The sequence below is a fragment of the Muscardinus avellanarius genome, assembly GCF_963383645.1.
Source record: "Muscardinus avellanarius genome assembly, chromosome: 13".
Taxonomy (NCBI): domain Eukaryota; kingdom Metazoa; phylum Chordata; class Mammalia; order Rodentia; family Gliridae; genus Muscardinus; species Muscardinus avellanarius.
Window position 1 is genome coordinate 31,627,990 of NC_137799.1, and position 23,536 is coordinate 31,651,525.

The following is a 23,536-nucleotide window of genomic DNA, read 5'->3' on the forward strand; positions in this document are numbered from 1 at the left end:
GTTGTGGAGGGCCTCACTAAGTAGCGGAGGCTGTCTGCAAAGCATGATCACAGCCTCCTGAATGCTGGGATTACAAGCATGCACCACCACATCTGACTATGATTTCCTTTATTTTTAAGAAGTTTAAGTAGAGCTATTTTTGTTTTCTTTTGTTGTACTGGGGATGGAACTCGGGGGCATTCTACCTCCAACCTATACTTCCAGCCCTATTTTTTATTCTTTATTTTGGAACAGGGTCTCACTGAGTTGTGGAGGGCCTTACTAAGTAAATGAGGCTGGCCGAAAAACACAATCCTCTTGTCTCAGCTTCCCAAATGCTGGGATTACAATTGTGCACCACCTTGCCCAGCTAAATAGAGCTATTGATTAGAAAGATTATAAGGCATTATTTTTTTTATCAGGTTAAGTGATGTAACTGAAAAACATTTTTTCTAGTACTTGGGATTGCACTAAAGACAATCTACCTCTGAGCCTCTATTGCTGAGGCTGGCTTCAAACTTAAAATTCTTGAGTCTTATCCTCCCAAATACTGGGGTTAGCAAGAAATGGGGTTAGACAAACTTAAGGAAGAAATATTCTTCTTGGATTCCAATTTTCATGGCTCAAATAGAGTTGGTACAGTATAGTAGAAGAGATTATTAGATTTTGAGTCAGAAAAGTCACCATCAGTTCCTGGCTCTGTTATTAATTAGGATGGTGGCTTTGAGTAAGTCTAGCAGCTTGATAAGCCCTTTTCTTGCATCTTTAAAATGGTAGGAATAATATCTATCCACCAGGAAGTGAGGGTGGGATTAGAGAATTTATGAAGTAACTAGCACACAGGAACTAAATATATTTTCCCATTATTTCTGACCATGTTGGCTGCTACCTTTTAGGCTGCATTCTATATTCAGGGAGAAGCAGAGTGTGGGAAATGTGGGAAGCACAGACTTTCATGACACAACTGGTAGTAAACACTGCTCCACACTAACTACCATGTGGCCTTTCTGTTTCTAATCCTACTAGCACCAGGATAAAATTGTCAAAATTGTGATTGGCAGACCCCTTGTAATTTTAGTTCAGATGTCAGTTACTAGAGAAACCAATAGGATAATAGAAAAGCATCAAGCATGTAATTCACATAAATTTGCTGAGTGCTGAGTGGGAGCCAAACACCATATCCCATCCCTAATAAATTTCAGAGAAAAAATAGCTATAGCCCAGAGGAAGCATGCAGAATCATGAATTAAGGTTTTAAAGTGTATCTCGAAAATAGGCTGCCTTTCTTGAAGTTTGAAATTAATCTTTCTCTTGCTTTCAACATCTTCCTGGTAAAGATCATTGCGGCAAGGGAAGCATCATGCCTAATTACTTTAAAATTGTCTTTTTGTAGGAAGTACATTAATATGTATTATACCACTGCTGTCCTCAATGTGAAAAATAAAAGTTATACCTACTTTTCCTTTTTTTAATGACTGGATTTTTACAGATCTTTTCCCCCTTAAATTTGTACAAATGCTTGAAGCAGAATTTTTAACATAATAAGTCCACAAGTCCTCAGCAAACTTCTTAGGAAATATTCTAAAACACATCTCTCCAAAGCTTTTGAAACATGGGCAAAATATGGCACATTGCTGACAAGGTTATTTTTATACTCTTTTAAATTGAAGGGTAAATCAGTTGGGGTCCGATCAGAAGGCAGAAATCACAGACTAATTTGAATAGGCAATCTCACATAAAGAATATTAGAGGATATTCTTTAATTAACAGGAGATCTACTACTAAGTGATCATTTCAAATATTATTGGAAAAGCAGATATAGGGAGTAATTATTATTATTAAGGTCTGCTCTCTCTACTGCCCAGTTGTGCTAGAGTAGTTGGATAGATTATCAAGAGAGCAAAGAAGAGATGGGAATTGAGATACAGGGTGTATGGAGAAATGCTTAAAGTGAGGGCCATTGGCAATGGGCTGAGCACTCCACCTGCACCGCTACTCTTCACACTATCTCCACTTCACCAGAGAATTGTCTCTTACCCTCAGGACACTGTCCAAGGACAGCTTCTTGAATGAGCACTTTTCTCTCTGCAGTGCTCTAGTTCACCCCCACTTCTTTAGGAAGGAAAATTTTATAGGTTAGGAAACAGAAAAAGCAACAGCTTAGTTTGCAATATCCCTTTGTCTAACAAAGCACCCCCAAAATCAACTGGCCTGTCATACATTCAAGAAATTTGAATTCTATAGATAGCAATAACTTTCCACAATCCCCAGCATCCATGAGAAAAAGCCAATGTCCAGCCAGATAATATGTATCTGGACATTCTGGCCTGAGCAAACTTTTATTATTCCTTTTACTTGGCTGGGGTGTGAGATAACCCTGGGGAGGCATTCAGGGGTATTTTATTTTATCAGGCTCTTTTTTTTCAAGGATGACACACGGTTAATGAAGCATACCCAAAGTGGAGAGAGAGAGAGAGAGAGAGAGAGAGAGAGAGAGAGAGAGAGAGAGAGAGAGAGACCACCTGCACTAGAGACTTCACTGGAGAAGGGGGGGGTGGGCTTTAAGTCTTCTGGATGTTTGAGAGGTGTGTGCAGGTTTCACAGGCTCAGGTTGTCAGGCATAAAATGCCAAGCACAGTGATAACACAACTTTCCAGGAAGCTGCCTCCTGAGAGGCTGAAGTTGCTGGCACAATGATGCTCAGGCAAGTGTAGGACTGACCAAGAATCCAGCAAGAGTGCTGGTGGAATTCACTGGGAATACTACTGTGGAGTTCTTGAAAAACTGAGCTTCCTGAAAAACTACTGAGCTTTCTGAAAAATCAGCACCTGTGCTGTTGAAAGTCTTTGAGAAGGCCACCTGCTGGATTTGCACCCAACTCCTTGGAAAGCTAGCCAGGGTGCCAGGGTACTGATGAAACTCTGGGCATCAGTGAAACACAGTGTAAGGTAAACACCAATGGATGCCCTGCATACTGACCAGCACTGTTGCTCCAAGGAAAGAGGAACAGTGGGATCAGAAAAACAATCCTCTTTCCCTGGAATGTATCTCCAGCACCCTCTAACAAATATCACAATTTAATATCATGTCAACCAACAAAAAGAGATGGTTACAGGGCCTGGATTCACAATGACAAATCAGGGCAATGGAGTATAAATTTGTTGCTAAGAGACTGTACTAATAACTGGTATAAAGGCCATTAATAGATCCCATCTGTTTAACACTGGGTTAGTTGCATTGAACTAAGTAAATTAACAGAAGTCTGAACTCTGAGACAGAATGATCTTAGAACTAAAATTAGAATGCAGAGCACAGGTAACACTATGCATGGGAGGATTAACTTGTTAAAAGTGGGATTTGGCCTTTGACCCTGGATCCTGTGAGGTAACCTCCAAGCCCTTAGAATTCTCTACCTGATACGAGTGTCTTTATTTACCCAGGGCCCTGGATCACAATTGGTAGTGTATGTTAGCAATATGATTTAAAGTAGCACCTATATTATCCAGTATCAGCTTAACCTCCATGGGCTGGAGTCAAGTCAGTGAAGCTGGTAGTAAACAAAGTCTATGTAACTATCATTCCAATAAAAATTTGAGGCAGCAAATCTCCAGTGAGGTTCTATGACTGACAGCACACCATGAAGAGAGAAAGAAATACTGTCCATATCACTGTGGAAGCTCTGTACCTGGTCTCTCATGGACCTTGTCCTGTGTAACTTTTCCTATACTTATTTTATTCTAAATATTTTGCTGCAATAAACCATTGCTGTGAATGTTAGGTTCCCAATTTATGAACTTTAGGTATGTTATTGACCTTCCAAACTCAATTCAGTATTTGTTACCCACTGCTGTATGACAGATAACCTTAAAAGGCATGTGTATTCCAGGCATGGTAACATAAGTTTGTAATCCTAGTACTTGGGAGGCTGAGACAGGAGGATCACAGGTTAACAGCCAGGATCAGATACTTAATGAGGCCCTCCATAACTTAGTGAGACCCTGTTTCAAGATACAGAAAAAAAAAATGGGGATGGGGGCATAGTTTTGGGGTAGAATGCTTCTGGGTTCTATTCTTAGTACCGCAAAAACCATGCTTTCTGCATGGTTCTTATTGTTGAGAATTGCTTTGATTATTCTGGGTCTTCTGTTTCTCCATATAAAGTTTATGACTGAATTTTTTAGGTATATGAAGAATATCTTGTATTTTAATAACAATTGCATTGATTCTGTAGATTATTTTTGGCATAAAGGCCTTTTTGATAATATTTATTCTGCCTATCTATGAGTGAGGAAGATCTTTCCATCTTCTGTGGTCTTCTTCAATTTCTTTCTTTAATGTTTTATAGTTTTCATTGTAGAGGTCTTTTATATCTTTGGTTAGGTTTATTCCAAGGTATTTTATTGATTTTAAGATTATTGTAATTGAAAATTTTATTGTATTTCTTTCTTTGTGAATTCATGTTTGTCATATAGAAAAGCTACTGATTTCTTTAGGTTGATTTTGTATCCTGCTACTTTGATGAATTGGTTAATCAGTGCCAGTAGTCTTTTGGTTGAGGTATTTTTTGAGGGGGTCTTCTAGATATAGGATTATGTCACCTGCAAACAAATAAAATTTTAATTCTTCTTTTACTATATGAATTCTTTTGAGAGTCTTCTCTTGTCTTAATGCTCTGCCAAGTGTCTCAAGGACTATATTGTAAAGGAGTGGTAATCCTTGTCTTATTACTGATTTTAAAGATAATTCTTGAAGTTCTTTTCCCATTCAATGTGGTATTGGCTTTGGGTTTATTGTATATTGTCTTAATGATATTTAGATAAATTTCTCTTATTTCAATTTTCTGCAGTGTTTTTAATATGAATCAATGTTGGATTTTGTCAAGTGATTTTTCAATATCTATTGATATGTTCATGTGGTTGTTGTTCACAGGTCTGCTTATGTGGTGAATTATATGTATTGATTTGCATGTTGAACCAGACTTGCTTTCCTGGGATGAAACCAAGTTGGTTGTGGTGTCCAATTTTTATATAATCTTGAATGCATATAGTTAGTATTTTGTTTAGAATTTTTATATCTATATTAATCAAAGATATCAGTCTGTAATTTTCTTTTCTTGATATATCTTTATTTGATTTTTCCACCTTTTTCTGGTTTGGAATAGACTGTTGCCGTTTTTATAGTTCTTGAAGATGTGTCATTAGGGTTTTGGGCTTTTTTTCTTCTTACTGTGGGGAGTCAATGCTGTGAACTTTTCTCTTAATACTGCTTTTAAAGTATCCAATAGATTTTGGTATGTTGTGTCCTATTTTTGTTAAACTTCAGGAATATTTTTATTTCTCCCATTGTTTCTGATCTGATCCACTTCATTCAATAATTTGTCATTCAATATCCATGTTTTTATATAATTTTTTGGTCTTCCTCTTGTTGTATTTTACTTTTATTCCATTGTGATCTGAAAATATGCAGGAAATTATATTGCATCTTTTGAATTTCCTGGTGCTTCCTTTGTGGCCCAGAATGTGATCTGTTTTGGGGAAGGTTTAATGGGCAGATAATAAGAATGTGTACTCAGCCTTTGCTGATTGAATTATTCTGTATATATCTATTAGGTCCATTTGGTTTATAGTTTCCTTTAGTTCTGGAGTCTCTACTCATCTTTTGACTTGAAGATCAATCTAGTGGCATGAGTGGTGTGTTGAAATTTTCCAATATTATTGTATTTAGGTCCATTTGATACCTGATGTACCAAAGAATTTATTTTACAAATATGGGTGCACTCACATTGGAACATAAACATTAACTATCATTATATATTCTTGCTGAAATGTTCCCTTTATAAATATAAAATGCCCTTCTTTGTCTCTTCTGATGTGTTTTAGCTTAAAGTCTTTTATTAGATATCAGCATTGCTTCTCCTGGTTGTTATTGCTCTTCATTGTCATAGTATATCTTTTTCTATCCTTTAACCTTTAGCCTACGTATATCTTTGGCAATAACATGAGTTTCTTGCAAGCAACATATATTTGGATTATGCTTTGCAATCCACTCTGCCACTCTGTCTTCTAATTGGTGAGTTAAGTCCTTTGACATTCAATGTCATTTTATTGTTTTGTAGTACTGGGAATGAAACCCAGGGACATTCTACTTTCAAGCTACACCCTCAGTTTTTATTCTTGACTCTGATAGAGGGTCTCACTGAATTGAAAAGGGCCTAATTAAGTAGTAGCTGAAGCTGTTCTTGAACCACAGTCATTCTGTCTCAATATCCCAAATGCTGGAATTATAAGCATACACCACTACAACCTGCTCCAGCGTTATTATTGAGATATTATTTCTGCTTTCTTTCATTTGTGTTTTATATTTTGTTTGATGTAGTGGTAATTCGTTTTTGCCTAGTTGTCACCCTGCTGGAATTTCTCTCTTCTCTGGTTCTAAAATTTACTTCTTTATCTTCTTTATGATTTTTCTTTAATATTTCTCTAGTGTTGGCTTGGTGTTTATGTTTTAAGATTCTGATTTTCTTGAAAAATTTTTATTTCTCCATCAATTTTAAATAATAACCTTACTGGATATAGCAGTATTGGTTGGACGTTGTTTTTTTAAAGGTCTGGATTACATCATACCATTCCCTTTTGGCATTCATGACATGGGTTATGAAATCTGGAGTGATTTTTATTGTTTTGCCTCTAAATGTCACACATTCATTTGTTCTCAAAGCTTTTAAATTTTTTTCCTTAGCCTCTATGTTAATCATTTTTTTTTATTATGTGTGGTGGAAGGTCCTTATTTGATCTTGTCTTGAGTATGTTCTGTATGTCTTTTTAACATTGATGTCCAAGTCTTTCTTTATGTTTGTTACTTCTCTGAAATTATTTCTTTAAAGAGATTATTGATACCCTTGGTCTGTGCCTCTATATCTTCTTCAATGCCTTTTATCTGTATGTTATGACATTTTATACTGTCCATAACTTTTGGATGTTTAGGTTCTGTTATTGTAATGTCTTCTATTTTTGTTGATTGTGCTTTAGTTTTTGAATGGACTGTCTTCTAACAGTGATATTCTGTTCTCCATTTCATCTAATCTTCCACATTTTCTTTCTATTGCTGTATTTATTTCATTTATTGACTTTTTCATAACATTAAGACCTCTTTTGGATTCTTTCTTAAGGTCTTAATTTTCTCTTTCATTTTCTGTATACTTACTATTAGGCCTTTTATCATTTTGAAGATCAGGATTCAGGATTCTCACATTTCTTATAAATCAGTATTGGTGATCTCCCTTGTTGAGTTGTGAGAATTTATTGTTTTCTCACTGTTCCTCATTCTCATATTTTCAGAATTCTTAGCTTTGTTTATCTGTTTTCTTAGTATTTATTTCTTTTTTTGTAAGTCATTGTTGATAACTGTTGTTCCATATCTCTCCTGGAAGAGATGGTTTCACTTGCTACTCATTCTTTGATTTTAACCATGATGACTATGTACCAACTGTTGTTCTACCTCAAGATTGTTAATACTGAGTTGCTGTGGGGTTTCTTCTGCCTGCTTCTCTGGAGGCATTGATGAGTTTCAGGTGTTAAGGTCAGGTATTTTGTTTGTCACTACCTTTACAAAGAGTCAACTCAGAGTGTGAGCAGAATAGTTTGAGACCTATGAAATTTTTAAACCTTGATGTGGAGGCTGTTGAGTGTTTCTTTCTATGAGCTCTGGTTAGTTTATCTTTAATGCCCAGCAGTCCTTTCCTCTGGATCACCTCTCTGATCTAATCTAAGCCCAAGGGATTTAGAGGTGTCAGCAGTTTCATGCAAAGGGAAGTAGTGTTGTTTTCAATGGCAAGGGTTAAGTGAGGAGGGAGGAGCTGAAGTGATGCATACAGGATTAGGGTAAAGTAGAGGATATGATCAAGCTGAATATGAGTTTACTATAGTAAAGTAGTATCTGGTAGAGATGAGAGACAGTGAATATATAGTAGGAGATTGTAGTCAGTGTAGAGTTTTTATGTAGTGATATGAAATAGACTGAATATAAGACAAGGAGATACAAAAAGAAAAAAGATTTTGAGGGAAGAGAGTGGATAGGAGAGAGAGAGAGAGAAGAAGAAGCTTATAAAAGTAATGGGGAAGGGAGCAAAAAACATTCAGTAAGTAACAAACCAACCAACAAAATAAAAAAATAAACAGTGAATATAAAAGAAATCAAAACAAATTAAAATACTGAAAAATACACATAAAGTGTATATTTGAACTCTTCTGTCCTCCTGGGTCTGCATGGATACTTTCGGCAGTCTAATGTCTACTCAAAATAGTAGGTTCTGGAGCATGTTCCAATATCCTTCATTTGCTCAGTAATCTCTAATTTGTGAATTTTATGGTCCCACTTTTGGGTCTCCTCCAATGTTTGGGATCCTGTGCTGGTGTCTGTCAGAACAGGCACAGAGGTTTCTGCTCCCCTCTGGCACATTTTACTGCACTGCACTTAGGTTTCAGGGTGTCAGGTGTTGATGTAAATAGGTTCTGTGTAATTGCTGGGGGTCTGTACTTTATGCCCTAGGCCTGAGCCTCTCTACCCTCACTAGTTGAGGGTATTCAGTGTGATTTCAAGATGCCCCCCCTGTGACCCTGTGTGGGTACTGTGCCTTGGGCTCTATGGGCCTTTCCTGTGTCTCTGTAAGTAATAAACCAACCTCCTCAGGGGTGAACTGCCAAATCTTAGACCACCAAGGCCCCTGCAGCTGCTCTGGGTAGTCTTCCACTGAGCAACACAGCTAACTTACTATTCTGCAGGGAACTGGGTCTCTGCAGGGTACAATGCATTGATTACTGCAGGTTCAGGATTCTGGTGAGCACATGGGCTATTGTATCATTTTTCATCTCTTTAGCAAGGTGCTGATCACTTAAGATGTTGGAGTTCTGTTGCCAAATACTTCATTTCAGGTCTTTGGCTTTCTTGCCAGGGATTTCTTGGGGCTACAGAGCCACAGAGCTAGAACAGATGGTGGGACAAATGATGAGAACTTCAGCAGCAGTGGCATTTACAAGGTCAGTTGTGAGTGGGGGTCTTTGCTATCTTGTGTTCTGAATTCTGAATTTTATTCTGCTGTGATTTCCTTTTCTGTGTATTTGTTATTATGTATCTCCACTGCTTTGTTTTTCTTGTCAAGGAGCTGCCTTTTCTGTAGTTGATTTTCATTTGTTATAGCTACTGGGATGTACAACTTTCCACAGTCACCATTTTTTTCAGGATAGGCAAGTGTCATTTTAACCACACACTTTGTTCATGATAGGATAATTTTTCTCAAAAGTTATGCAATTGAAGGCTTCACTTTCTTGCTCGGTGTGAGCTGGAGTCCACCAATTGTTGCTTGCATCATTGGCTCCATAGTGCAGGCAGTTCAAAACATGGCATCTTGCTTCATCAGAGTAAACACAAAAGATCCAGAATGTGTAGTCACTATGATTTAAATTTGGACTTGACAGCCCATCTTTTTGCCATATTTTATTTTTTGAAGCAAATCACTAAGTCCAGCCCACATTACAAGGGAGGAAATTACACAATGACACAAAGAGAGGAAGATCACTTGGGAACCATTTCAAAAGCTGCCTACTGCCGGGCGTGGTGGCGCACGCTTGTAATAGCCGCACTTGGAGGCAGAGACAGGAGGATCGCACAGGTTCGAAGCCAGCCATGCGCACTGGCTTAGGAGACCCTGTTTCCAAATAAAAATGTAAAAATAGGTCTGGGAGTGTACCCTGGAGGTAGAAGGGCTTCCAGGAACCCCAGTACCACCACCACCAAAAAAAAAAAAGCTGCCTACCATGAACACAAAGTATTTCATGTGGACTGAACAAAATAATGACTGTGAAAATATATGACACAGAAGATGCTTTTTTATCCTAATGATTAGGAATTTTTAATCCTCAAGTTACAGTTTTTTGCTTTGCTTTCTAATTTGGATCTCTCTTCTAGTAAACAACCTGATTCTCCCATCTCATTTTGTAACTAAAAAGTTGATTTGACTGTGGTTTCACTCTGGGTATCAGAGAAAGTCATGCCAAACCCTGGACACCAAGCCTAAGGTTGATGTAATTATTTCTTGTGTCTGGCTTTACAGAGTATGTATGCCTGCCTGCCTGCCTGGACATAGAGTTCTTTTTAGCTTGATTAATAATTACTGCTTTATCCATTGGTCTTCTCACTTGTTTCATCCCAGAGCCACCATTTGCTGAACTGATGGGGTCCACACCTTCTCTGTTAGGCCAATTCCCATGATCATTCTTCTGTGAAAGTACCACAGTTGGCACAAGACTCATTCCTCCTTAATTAATGTGTGTTTATGCTGGGGGCTGAGGAGACCTTTGCCAAGCTGTATCCCTACTCTAAGCTTGACTTATGTTTTAGAATTAGATTATAAGAAGTCAGGATAGAGGACTTAGAAACAGAAAGAGTAAAAGAAATAATTTATATAAGGAACAAAACTAAGGAAGATTAATATGATATAGGGGTTAAAATGGCAAGGCAAGGACTATGGAAATAAAAAAAAAAAACCTCCAACTTTCTGTGGGCCACATTCTGAGTACAACCTGTGTAAATAAGGTGTGGACCAGACAAGTGATATCAGAGAATTGGAGCCCACCAGCCCCAGGAAATTAAAGTCCACCAGCCCACAAGATCATGGTTTAAATTAAAGGTTGAAGGTGAACAAAAGACATTGGGTCCCCAACATCCAATTCTTACCAATAACAAAAAAGATAGAGGGACCAAAAGAGAGAAAAAAGCCTAGCTCACAAAACCTTCAATGGTTATTCTATTTTGAGAGCTCCTCCCCTGTGCTAGAGCTAGTCTTCTGTTTTCTATCTCTTCTCTGGCTTATAAATAAACATTCATATTTCTACACTCTTCATTAGTCATTGGACTTCACTGAAATCCACTGGAGCCTAATAAGAGGAGACACTCATATCAATAATGACTTGTGAATAACCACATTTTCAAGGTTCAGACACAGAAGAATAGGTTGGTTCAGTGAAATTATATGCACACTTTCACACATATATACTGAGGGGACAGGAATTTGCATGGAAATTCAAGAAAATTATCAGTGGATCTGAAAAACAGAAAGATTTATGTAAGCCTTCCTGGCAATTAGGACCACAGGAGGTAAGCATGCCTATGAAATTAGAATGATTGCTCAGCAAAGAAAAATAGTCATAAAGATGAACAGTTTTTATATAAAAACTAAATTCTGCTTCCTGTGCTATTGGATCTTTTGTCATTTTTAAGGTCAATTTCATTAACCTTGCTCTCTTTCAGCCATGCTAGACAATTGTTCTCCACAGCAGGACAGAAATTTGTAACATGCAATAGTTTATGAGGAGTCAGTTACTTAATGGAAACTTTCCATGTGTGTGGTGCTCCTTATTCTCACTAGCAATCATTCCAGTATAATCCTTTGTGAGTTTAAGCTTCAACTAAATTGTTCAGCTTATTTCATTTTGTTGAATGATTCTAATTTTAATAATGTCCTCAGTCTCAGCTTAAATTTCATGCCATTAGTTCATAAAAACTGAAAGTAAGCTCCAGGTTCTTTAAGTTACAAATGAGAAGGGCACATACTTTGGCAACTTTAAAAATGTGTGCAAGGAAGTCTTTCCAACTCTGATATTCACAGTATGATTTTGCTTTTCCTTTGATGAAGTTCATAGGAATGGTGTTCCCATTATTGAGAGATACATATGGAAGATAAATGAGAAACTCTACCCTATTAGAGCCTTTTCTATGCTTCAAAAATCAAAGCTAAATTACTCATATAGACATGGTGAGTTACCAAATAGTTAATAAACTAGAAAGAATATGAGATGTACCCTTTAGCAAATTTTAAATATATAGTACAATATTAGCTGTAGCGCCATTGCTGTGTATTAGCTCTGCAGAACGTACTCATTTTATATAACTAAAATATTTACTCCTTGACCAATTTTTCTCTTTTTCCCTGTCTCTCAACCCTGGCAATATTTCCTCCAATCCTGTGAAATAATAGATGTATGTTGTTTTAAGTCTCTTTGTGTAGTCATTGATAATATAGAAGTAGTTAGATTTTGGTACCTTAAAGTGATGTAGCTGCTTGAAAAAATATATACCTAGAATGTAGAGGTATTTTTAGCACTAATTAGTGGGTATAGCATAGATAGGATACATTTGAATTACAATAGAATAATTTTGAAGAATATGATGAAGAATATATAAACGAATTTGAAGAAACTGTTAATGGAATTAGCCACTACAGGGATGCTGCTTGTGAGGGCTCAGAAAAGAAGTTAGGAATGTGTATTAATAACTACATGAAAGAAGATGCTTCTGATATAATGGCAGAAAACATAGTGGCACTGTATAGAAAACTGACCTGTATACACAAAAAGTGATTTTATAGCTAATGGGATTTCTAAACCAAGCATTAGGTTGCTGCCTGGTTCCTTCTTGTTGCTGATAAGTCAAATGTGAGAGGAGATAGACTGAGGGGAGAATTGTTAAACAGCAGAAACCAAGACCAGGTAATTTAAAAAAATTATCAGCCTCTCCACAGGGCAAAAGGTGGTGAAAGTCAGAAATGACAACTGAGCAGGTGGCATAGGAAAAGGCTCCGCATGGGACTGTTCAACCTTTTGCTAAAGCTTCTGGAAGATCAAAAGGTCAGAATAGTCAGTCACACAAAAGGCCACCTCCCTGAGATGGAGTGTGTGTCTCCCAGGTGTCCCCAGACCAGAGGGCCTGCAGGAAGCCTGAGGGCTAGGTCCCCCAGCCAGCTCAGCAGGATAAAAAGGCAGAGAAGGAATTATACCAAAAAGGTTTGGGGTTTAGCTTTTAATTAATAGTGAAACCCAGAGAGATCCATGCAAGGTAGATGCTCATCATTCTTCTTTTTTTTTAGATTAATTTCAGCTACTTTTCTTTTATAGTTTTATTGGTACATTGTAACTATACATCATAGTAAGCTTAAAAGTGATACAGACATACATGCGTACAGGATTTTGTGTATATATCTCTCTGTAACTCACCCTGCCCCCCTCCTTCTCAGTAAATGTTAGTGAGATTGATTGTGATACTTTCATATATGGACATACCATTATTTAAGTTCTTTTCTTCCTCAAACTTCTTTTTAAAATAATTTTAATAGTCTCTAGAACTATCTTTTGCCATTAGACTCAGTAGTTCAAATAGCAGTTAATATTTACTTATTGCCTAGATATTAAATAGGAAAAGAAAATCTATATCAATACTCTTTTTATAAAAGGAATCAAGTTTTCTTTTTGTTATTTTCATATTATTATTAATTTACTGTTTTCAATGTTCTTTAAGCTCATTTCCCATTCTCTGAAACTGAGCATAAATAAGTTTTATTTTTCCAGTAAGTGAAACAATATCCAATGATGAGCATGGAGGGTCTGCTGTAGGTATCCTGATAATTGTCACATGACAATGATAGTGTCTACTACAGCAACCTGTCTTTTGCCACCCTTTAGAGCATATCATGAGTTAATTATTTGGGCAGTTTCAATAATAGTAATAAAGAGCTAGTTCTCAGAAATAAATGATGCAAACTAACACTACAAATGCAAAGCTCAGATTTTTTTTTGTTAACTAGACTGCTGTACTTAAAATTAAATCCTCTCCTGGGCTCACAGCTGGTACTGCAAACACTGCTAATTGGACAGACCGAAGTGTGAAGCCAAATATATATGTTGTCATATTACTCAACAGTTTCTGGAAAATGTATTGCAGGTAAATCAGCAGGCGTTTGCAAAGCTTTTGAGAAAGTATACATGAGCACATTAAGCCTCATGATGGATATGTTTCCCTGCCAGAGCAAAACAAACGTCTGCCTTTTGTAGCCATTACAGAAATAGTGTAGATTTGTCATGCTGAAAACAAATTAGACTTTTCCCTTATGCAATTGTGAATGTTTTGATTGATTTTTGCATAATAGCCTTCTCAATACCCAATTCCTTCTGACTTTTTTCTCCTCTGATATTTTGGGCCTTTCTCTTTCACCTAAGAGGAATGTCAAATATCTCCTACCAAAAGATCCTCAAATAAATTTTAAATGCTTTTCATTGTGTTAATTACACAGGAGGAACTCGGACATATGTCTAATAACTAAACACATAATTACTATATTTTACCCTTTTTGTTTTGCATCCTGTAGTCTCAATGAGTTAGAAGGCCTAGAAACCAGGCAATTAGATATTTAAATGAAAGAAAAGAGAAACATCATAAAAGCATCAGAGTTCTCTTAGGAGTCAGCATGTTACCTACTTATATAATAAGATTTTTCTGTTATAACACTTTATAGACATTTTCAACTTTTTATTGGAGACAACATTGATTAACTTTTAACTTGCAAGAGACCCAAATTAATGAGAGTGCTAATTTTCTTCTCATGAAAATTAGTGATTTATTTTTCACTTTTTTCTGACATGTGCTACATCCTCTGAGAACAATTTCTAAATATCCAGGCTCTCTTGACCTCTGACTTCCATTTGGTGACTGTACTACTCTATTTTTTTTTTATTACTCCAGTAAAATACTTGAGGCAGGGTCACTTTATAAATGAAATGTTTATTTATCTGACAGTTTTGGATTTTCAAGGGTATGGTGCTGGCCTTGGCTCAGTTCTGGTGAAGGTGCTCTTAGTGGTATAATATAGCAGAACCATGTGTAAATTACATTTAGCATGTAAATGTAAAAAATAAGAAGCTAGAGAATTTGGGTGGCCCAGGGTCAAGTCTTTAAAACAGTCCTCTTATGAGAACTAACTAGCATCCCATGAATAGTGCCTCAACCATTTTTGAGGGCATGCCCACAGTGGACCTAAAGACCTCTCTGTAGGCCCTATCTATTAAAGGTTCCCTACCCACTGTGTCACATATAATAGCTTTTACTCTAAATAAAAGGCTGTGAAAGAAATTGCAAGAGTTAAAAGTTTGGGCCTCCTCCTTTGCTATGGATAGCTTCTTTGACCTATTCTGCTTCCCTATGCTTTAGGAGACCAACTTCTTCAGAATGTATTGCCACGTATATTTGCTGTTTGGTTATTACTTGGGTTTGAACAATAAGAGGAGCTCAGAGAGATAAAGATGTGTGTGTGTGTGTGTGTGTGTGTGTGTGTGTGTGTGTGTGAGAGAGAGAGAGAGAGAGAGAGAGAGAGAGAGAGAGAGAGAGAGAGAGAGAGAGAGAGAGAGAGAGAGAGAGAGAGAGGATGAGGATGAGAGAGAGATTCTCCTATTCACTCATTGCTGTGCTATGGTTTTAGCAGTGGCTATATTTCTGCTCAGCTATAGCTTGTAACCTACTCCTTCAATGGTCATAGCTACTTCTAAAATTTCTAACATATACTACTCCTTTTACAGACCAATGACTAAAGGAAAACTTCAACTGTGCAAATTTCAGTATGCTACAGGGTCCCTGATGCTCAATAAACCCTAATTCATCTCTAAATTTTTTCCTTAATTCTCTTTAAACTCTTTTTCAATTTTTTGGTACTTGGAATTGAATGTAGGGACTCTCTACCACTGAGTTACATCCCAAGTCATTTTCATTTTTGAGACAGTCTCCCTAGTTTGACTAGGCTGGTATCAAGTTCCTGCAATTCCCCTGTCTCAGTCTTACAATTACTGAGATTTCAGGCATATACCACTGTGATCTGCGTAATTAAACTCTTAGCTGTTCTGTTTCTTATAAGTTTCCTGACTGCTAAGGCAAAGTCTATAAACTATAAGATAGAAGCATTAGCTATTTTTAATACTTTTATTGGTTCAATGTAACTAATCATACATCATAATGAGGTTCAAAATGATACAAACATGCATGCTCACAGCCTTGATGTATTTCTTTGCAGCATACAATTTACATTATAATAGGAGACAGAGAACCTGAAATAGTACTGTCACATTTTTTTTTTTTTGTGTGTGTGTGTGTGTGTGTGTGTGTGTGTGTGTGTGTGTTACTGTGGATGGAACCCAGGATCACTCTACCTCTAAACTACACCCCCAGCTCTATTTTTTATATTCTTTATTTTGAAAAGGGGTCTCATTGAGTTGCAAAGGGCCTCGCTGTCCATGAGCCTTATCCTCTCTCTGGACTCAGCCTAAGGAATGCTGAAATACTGGGATTACAAGTGTGCACCACCAAACCCAGCTCTATTCCCACTTCTAAAGATCTTTCAATGTAGCTACATGTCAGTAATGTACCCCTGTTATGTATCCTACACATCCACATCCAGACCTGAGGGTTTGGAATTGGCCAGCAGGGGACTATTAACTATGTATTTTAATGTCTTTCTGGGAACAACCATGACAAACTGCTATAATCTGAAGCACCCATCTTAAAAAGATAAAATAGCCACACCATTTTCTAATAATAGTGATATAATTTAAGAAAGTAGGGAATACATTGAGAAGTAAGAGATAACCAAGATTTATGCAGCTTAGTTTGGGACACTGATTGATTATTGGTGAAGAGCAATCCTGTTACTAGAACAGATGGAAGTTATCTTAACTCTCAGTTCATTTGAAACATTTTTCATATTGCTAGAAAGAAAATAAACCTTGAAATACACATGGAAGATTTTGTTTTGCAGTGTATGAAAATTATAATAACTCTAGAAGAAAAACTTCTTTGAAACGCCAGCATTGGTTATAGTGAGAAGAGCCAGTAGTATAGTGGTAGCAGGAAGGGACCTGTGTGACATTCCTGGTATTTGCATTATCTAAAGAAGCAGTCAATAAAGACAAAATACCAGTGTAAACTTACACAGACCCATTACAAAGTAGAAGTTTTCAGAGAGTTGTGGTTCTAGTGTCTGTGATAGTGATAAAGGCTTCAGAACAAACACCATTTTCCCTGTTAACCTCTTTGAGTGTATCCTAGGCATCTCACCGAGTTGCAAAGGGTTTCATTAAGTAGCTGAGGTTGGCCTCAAAGCAGTATCCTCTGGTCTCAGCCTCCCAAATAGTATTTCAATATTCTTAGGACTATAGTTCTGTATGATTTTCATATTTAAACATTTTCTTTAGGGGATAGAATTTTGACCTATGCTTTCAGCTCAAATGCCAATTCCAGACCTTAAAAATGGCAACTGATAGATGGGCATGGTGCCTCATGCTTGTAATCACAGTACTTGGGAGGTTGAGACAGGAGGATTACAGGTTCGCAACAAGCCTCAGCAACTTGTGAGAAACTGCAACTTAATTAGACCCTGTTTCAAAATAAAGAATAAAAAATAGGACTGTGAAAGAGCTTGGAGGTAGAATGCTCTTAGTTTCCACCCTCAGTACCACCCCTTCAAGAAAAGAAAAAAAAAATAAAAAATGACAACTGACTTTTGTCTACCTCTACTTCTGAATAAGGGGGCCTAAATTTTTCCTTAGATGGAATTTTTCTCTTTTCCTCATCACAATACACTCAAATGTATGATTTTTTTTAAGATATGGGGCCATCTTTTTATTAGAATAAAAATTTTCGTAAATAATTATAATTTTTATTTGCAAAAGCTGGAAATGTTCATGTAAATTCCCAGCTTAGAGCCTCGGTTTCCTCTGGATCCACTGCATGAAACAGGCCTGTCAGTGCTTCTTGCCAGGTTGGGGGACCTTTTCTAGTCTTTGGATGTGTTGTTTTTTTTTTTTTGGTGGTGGTGACACTGGAGTTCCTGGAAGCCCTTCTACCTTAAGGCTACACTCCCAGATCTATTTTATACTTTTTAAATTTGGAAACAGGGTCTCTTAAGCCAGCAAGGCTGGCTTCAAACCTGCACGATCCTCCTTTCTCCGCCTCCCAAGCACATGGATTACAAGCGTGTGCCACCACACCCGGCTTTGGATGTATTTTTGAGGGAGCTGATATTCTTTATGCCAAAGGCAGCTAAGGTGGTGCACCTAGTTTCCCTGCACCTGCATACTGTCCTTGGTCCCAGGAGCAGAAATGACAGTGGTGTTATCCTGGCACTGTGGCTAGAGTATCGCAGCCACTGAACATGGGTCCAGACTATAGGGCCCAAGTTCCAGACCACAGTCACCTTTTGAGAAGCTTTCTGTGTTAGGGTAATATCAAATGGACATATTTTTGCTTTCTTCATGAGGGGGCTCTAGCCCAAGAAAGGTCACTTGATAGGCAGGTTGTAATTTCTTTTCAAATATCTTGTCAGAAGACTGTTCCATTGAAGCTTTACAACTACGCTATTGATTTTTCTCTAAGACACAATCACATAGGATGGGATCCATCTTCATCAGATCTTTGTTTTGTGAATCAACCAGACCATTTTTCTTGACATAGTCAACTATGATCTTTCAGATCTCATGGCCACCAAGTATGTGGCCCTTTCTTGGGTGTTTACAGTCCAGGCACAGTGTTCTCCATCTTCTTGCTGAGCTCCTTCACCTGTACATTCTCCTTCTGCTGGATGTGCTGCATGAACTCAGAACTTTTTGGAGCGTTACTTCTTTATGTCCAGTTGTTGTCCCTCACGACAACAGTAGAACATGTGGCTGCCAAGGAAATTTCTGGTAACTAAGGAAAGATAAGCCTTCTAGATTCGGTATTTCAAAGCATGCAAGAAGAATTGTCACTGCAGTTAATCCATTTGGTCTTGAAAGGTTTTGCTGTCTGTGGAATCTTGGCTCAGGACCCTCACACTGGTATCTTCAGAGGTTTCTGAAAGGGACTTCTCCACACACACCTGAGGGGCCTCCCCAATCTCATCCTTCTCCTCCTCTTCATCTTTTTCCAGGGTCAGGTCTTATATGCCTCCCTACAGAGCAGAGTCTACCTTCTCACTGAAATCTGCAGAACGCAGTGTCAGGGGAGCAATGGAAGTTGGAGAGGACTATCTTCTAAATTGCCACAGTGATCCTGGTAAGTGTGGAGCACAGAGAAGCCCCTTTCCTTCAGGCCTGTAGTCAGCATTTCATCTGTGGACATTGGAGACACTCTGATTGCTACAGGGGCACTGCTCCTCATCAAGGCAATGCCACAGAGATCATCCTTCTGTACCTGAGGCAGACCAGCAGGAACACAACTAATCCCAGTAGCATCAAATCTGCTACCCCTTGCCCATCAGTTCTTGGAGTACTAGAGACCATGTTGTGAAGGTCATAGAAAATCAGGATAGGACCACCATGTGTACATGATTTAAATAGGATGGGGTCACCAACACTCACTGCACCTTCTTTGTGAATATATAACTTCAAAATGTTGAGTTCCTGCTTTCCAGGGATTAACTCATAAACCTGATTATTTCCAAGGGCAGGGAATGCAGCTGTCACATTAGCCCAAAGTTTACTCCTGTCTGAGTTCTTGATAGCTGTGTTGGACTTGACCTGAAAGGCCTTGGCAAACATGACTCCTGGGGTAGCCCGAGGAAGACAAAGAGAGCACAGAAGCAAGGGAATGTCAGGATAACATGAGAGAGTGGGGTTTCCCTCGGCTGCAGCCCTTGGGCAGCCCTGCTGGGCACCTGGCTGCCTTGGCCCATTGTTTTTTAAACTCAAATTCTATTGACTGAAATTGGCTTTGTATCTTTAGTGTATAACATACACAACTGGATATGTACTTATTCTCTGCCCTTTTGCTTTCTATTCTTGCCTCCAACTCTACCATGGATTCTTTATAATCTACTGTATAATCAATTATAATATATAATAGCACTTTTTTGTTTCATATAACCTTTCTTGGTATACTAATAGTGCATCTGTCAAAGAAAAAAATAGTATAGCTATCCTTCTCTGTTAAAGAAAGAAATAGCATTTAAGATAAATGTTAATGAAACTTATCAGAATTTTTTCTGTCTCATTAATTTATGGTATGTGTGTCCATGTGTGTGAATGTGAGTGTGTGTATGTATAAACAATGATTTTTTAGAACTCTACCTAGAGGAGTTGTATCTGATATCAAGTAAAATATTCTCTTTATGAACTTATCAGATAGGTTTACAAGAAAGAGACTATCTTTAAGCTACACAAAGAGAAGCAGCTAAGGTAGCTGTGTAGGGATAAGCCTTTACTCTCTTCTGATTATATTCCCTATTGTACAAATATTAGCAAATGTTAGAGAGAGACAGACTACAACCATTAAATGTGCTATTTCTGATGACCTCTGGAAATGAAAAAGATAGTCAAATAGAGAATAGAGCACACCTAAAAGAGAGGGCTCCAATAGTAAAAACAACAATAAAATCAAGAGCTGAGGGAGGTAGACCAGCAAGAGGGAGTGCATTTCATGGGTCATAAGAAGTATAGTTAGAAAGGGAGATTCAAAATTGTGACTGTGGGATGCAACACCTATCAGTAGCTGGAAAAAATAAAATTCAACTACCAAGAAGGCAGCGTCTTGACAAAAAATAAAATAAATAAATAAAGTAATGGTAGATATTCACAAACAAAAACACAAACAGGCACCATGGTGGAAGGAAATCCAATACTCTAAATGCAAGATCCATGGAAAAGAGCCCAAGTGTGTGTGACTGACTTGTTGTGGTAGCTTGAACTATCTCAGGCTGCTGGCCCAAACTGTAATTGCCAGCTTCAGCACTACAGCCCCAAGAAATCTTGACCAGTAATCCAAAAACTTTAAGTGCAGAAAGTGGCTGCAGAGCTCCAACATATTAAGTGACCAGTACCACACTTCAGGGATGCAGAAAAAGATACAAAAGTCCATGCACTCACCAGAGGTGGAACACACAGCAGCGCACTCTGCCCTCCAGAGATCCAGCCTACAGGACATACAGCAAGGTAACTGTGTTGCATTACTTGTTGCTTGGTGGTAGACTGCCCAGAGCAGCCAACGGACCCTGGTGGGCTAAGACCTGGGAGCCCATCCTAAAGGTAGTCCAGTTAGAACTTCAAGAGACACATGAAAGGGCCAAACTGCTCAAGGCATGACACCTGTACAGGGACACAGGGTTCATCCTAAAACTACACTGGATACCCTCCATCATTGTGGGTATGGAGACTCAGGCCCAGGGTGGGAAGGCGCAGAGCACAGGTCCTGAGATCACAGAACACAGGGCAAAGAGCACAGAGCCAGTGCCAGAGAGTTCTAAGCTCTGGACCAAAGGGCCTGGAGCACAGGGCTGGAAAGTGAAGAGCCCAGGTTGTGGAAATGCAGAGCCCTAAAGTTACATGGAACTCATTTACAGTGACTCCTGACGCCCTGGCACCTAAGTACAATGCTATCAGAGGAGAGAGGGGGGCATAGACACTCATAAAATGGGTCCAAAATCTGACAATAGATTATTAAACAAATGAGAGACATTAGAATATATTCCAGAAACTACCACAGTGAACATATATACATTGATTATATGGGCCTGGGACCTCTATATGTAAATTAGCAGGACTGCTGTTTTTTGTTTTGTTTTGTTTTGTTTTGTGTTTTTGATTTTTTTTTCCCCACAGGGTCTCTAGTTCTATTTGCTCTTAACTTTTCTTTGTTTGTTTGTTTTTGTTCTTTCATTCTCTTTTCTTTTGATTGGTTTTGTTATATTTGATTTATAATTCTTAGTTTTTGTAACTTGTTAATTTATGCATGTTTGTTTGCTCCCTCCACCATTCCTTTTACAAATTTCTTCCCTCTAGCCAATCTACTCTTCTCTCAAAACCATTTCCCTTACTGTATCTCCTTGTTTTATATTCAAACTATTTCATATATCCATACCTAAATACTCTGTACTAACTAAAATAAACCTACTAACCATCTCTCATTCTCAATCAGATACTACCTTATTATACTTAACATCTTACTCAATCATATTCTCTACTTTACCCAACTCCTGTACACATTACCCCCACTCTTCCCCCCTTAACCAACCCTCACCATTGAAAAAAGCACTGCATACTTGTGCATGAGCCTGCTGACACCTTTAAATTCCTACTGCTAAGATTGGATCAGACAGATTACCCACAGTGTCACACACAAAAAAGAAGATACAAAGACAAGAACAAACCAAACCCAAGAACAAACCCTAGAACCTGGAAAATATGAGAATTGGGAACAGTAAGGAAATAAGAAAATCACAAATATTGGCCTATAAGAAATACAAGAAAAAGAATTCTGAATTATTATCTTCAATATGATGAAAGGCCTCTCAATATGTGTATAGGAAATGAAAGAAAATGGAGGCATTAAGAAAGAATCAGAAAGAGGCCTGGAATGAAATGAAGCAGTCAATACATGGAATGAAGACAGTAAAAGAAAGAAATTCTGGAAGATTAGATGAAATGGAAGGCAGAATATTACTGTTAGAAGATAGTTTATTCAAAATTGAAAGCACAGTCAACAGCATATAGAGGTCATTACAGAAAAAAAATCTTAACATCCATAAACTATGGGACAACATGAAATGTCCTAACTTACAGAAAAAAGGCATTGAAGGAGGGATAGAGGTGCATACCATGGGTATTCATAATCTCTTCAGAGAGATAATTTCAGAAAAATTTTCAAACATGAAAAGAGACTTGGACATACAAGTATAGGAGACATAAAGAATACCATTAAGACAAGATCAAAAAAGACCTCCCCATGCCATGTAGTAATCAAAATTACCAATATAGAGGCTAAGGAAAGAATCTTAAAAGCAGTGAGAACAAAAGAATGGGTGACATAAAAGAATAAAACAATAAAAATCACCCCAGCCACTACATCCCAAGTGATGATTAGCAGGGAAACTGGTATGATATAATCAAGATCTTGGAAGAAAACAACTTCCAACCGAAACTGCTATATCCAACAAGGTTATTATTCAAAATTGAGAAACAAAAGTATTTCAAGATAAGCATAATCTCAGAAAATTTATGAATACAAAGCCAACACTAGAGAAAATACTTAAAGATATAAACCCTAAAGAAGAAAAAAAAAGCAAATATTAGAACCAGAGAAGAGATGAAGTTGATCAGCAGGACAACTAAGCAAAGAAGAAATAACATCATATCCAACAGAAGATAGAAAACAAGATGGCAGGAAACAAAAATCAAAGTACTTACCTCACCAATTAAAAGACATACTCTGGAAATGTGGATTAAAAAACAAAATCCAAATATATGCTGCCTGCAGGAAACTCACCTTAGTGCCAAAGACATTCATAGGCTGAAAGCGAAAGGATAGAAAAAGATATATCATGCTAATGGAGACCAAAAATGGGCAGGGGTAGCAATGCTGATATCCAACAAAACAGACTTTAAGCTAGAACACATCAGAAGAGGCAAAACAGGGCATTTTTTTATCAAAAGGAACAATTCACCAAGAAGAGGTAATGATAGTAAATGTTTATTCTTCAAATGTGGGTACATACACATTTGTAAAACAAACCCTTAAGAATATCAGATCTCGAATAGACCCCAAAACAATAATATTGGGAGACTTCAACACACCACTCTTTCCACTAACTGATCTTGAAGGCACAGAATAAGTAAAGACTCATCAGAACTAATGAAAACTATAAACCAAATGGAGCTAATAGACATAAAAAAGATTTCAACCAGGAACAGCAGAAGACACATTCTTCTCAGCAGCCCAT

At 37.7% G+C, this 23,536-nt stretch overlaps 1 pseudogene across 1 annotated transcript; it reads right to left on the bottom strand.

The window, feature by feature from the left end:
• Positions 1–18,822: 18,822 nt before the first annotated feature.
• Positions 18,823–19,364, bottom strand: LOC308272141 (eukaryotic translation initiation factor 2D-like; annotated as a pseudogene). Its single transcript has one exon. The product of its transcript is annotated as a eukaryotic translation initiation factor 2D-like (transcript).
• Between the last annotated feature and the right edge of the window lie 4,172 nt (positions 19,365–23,536).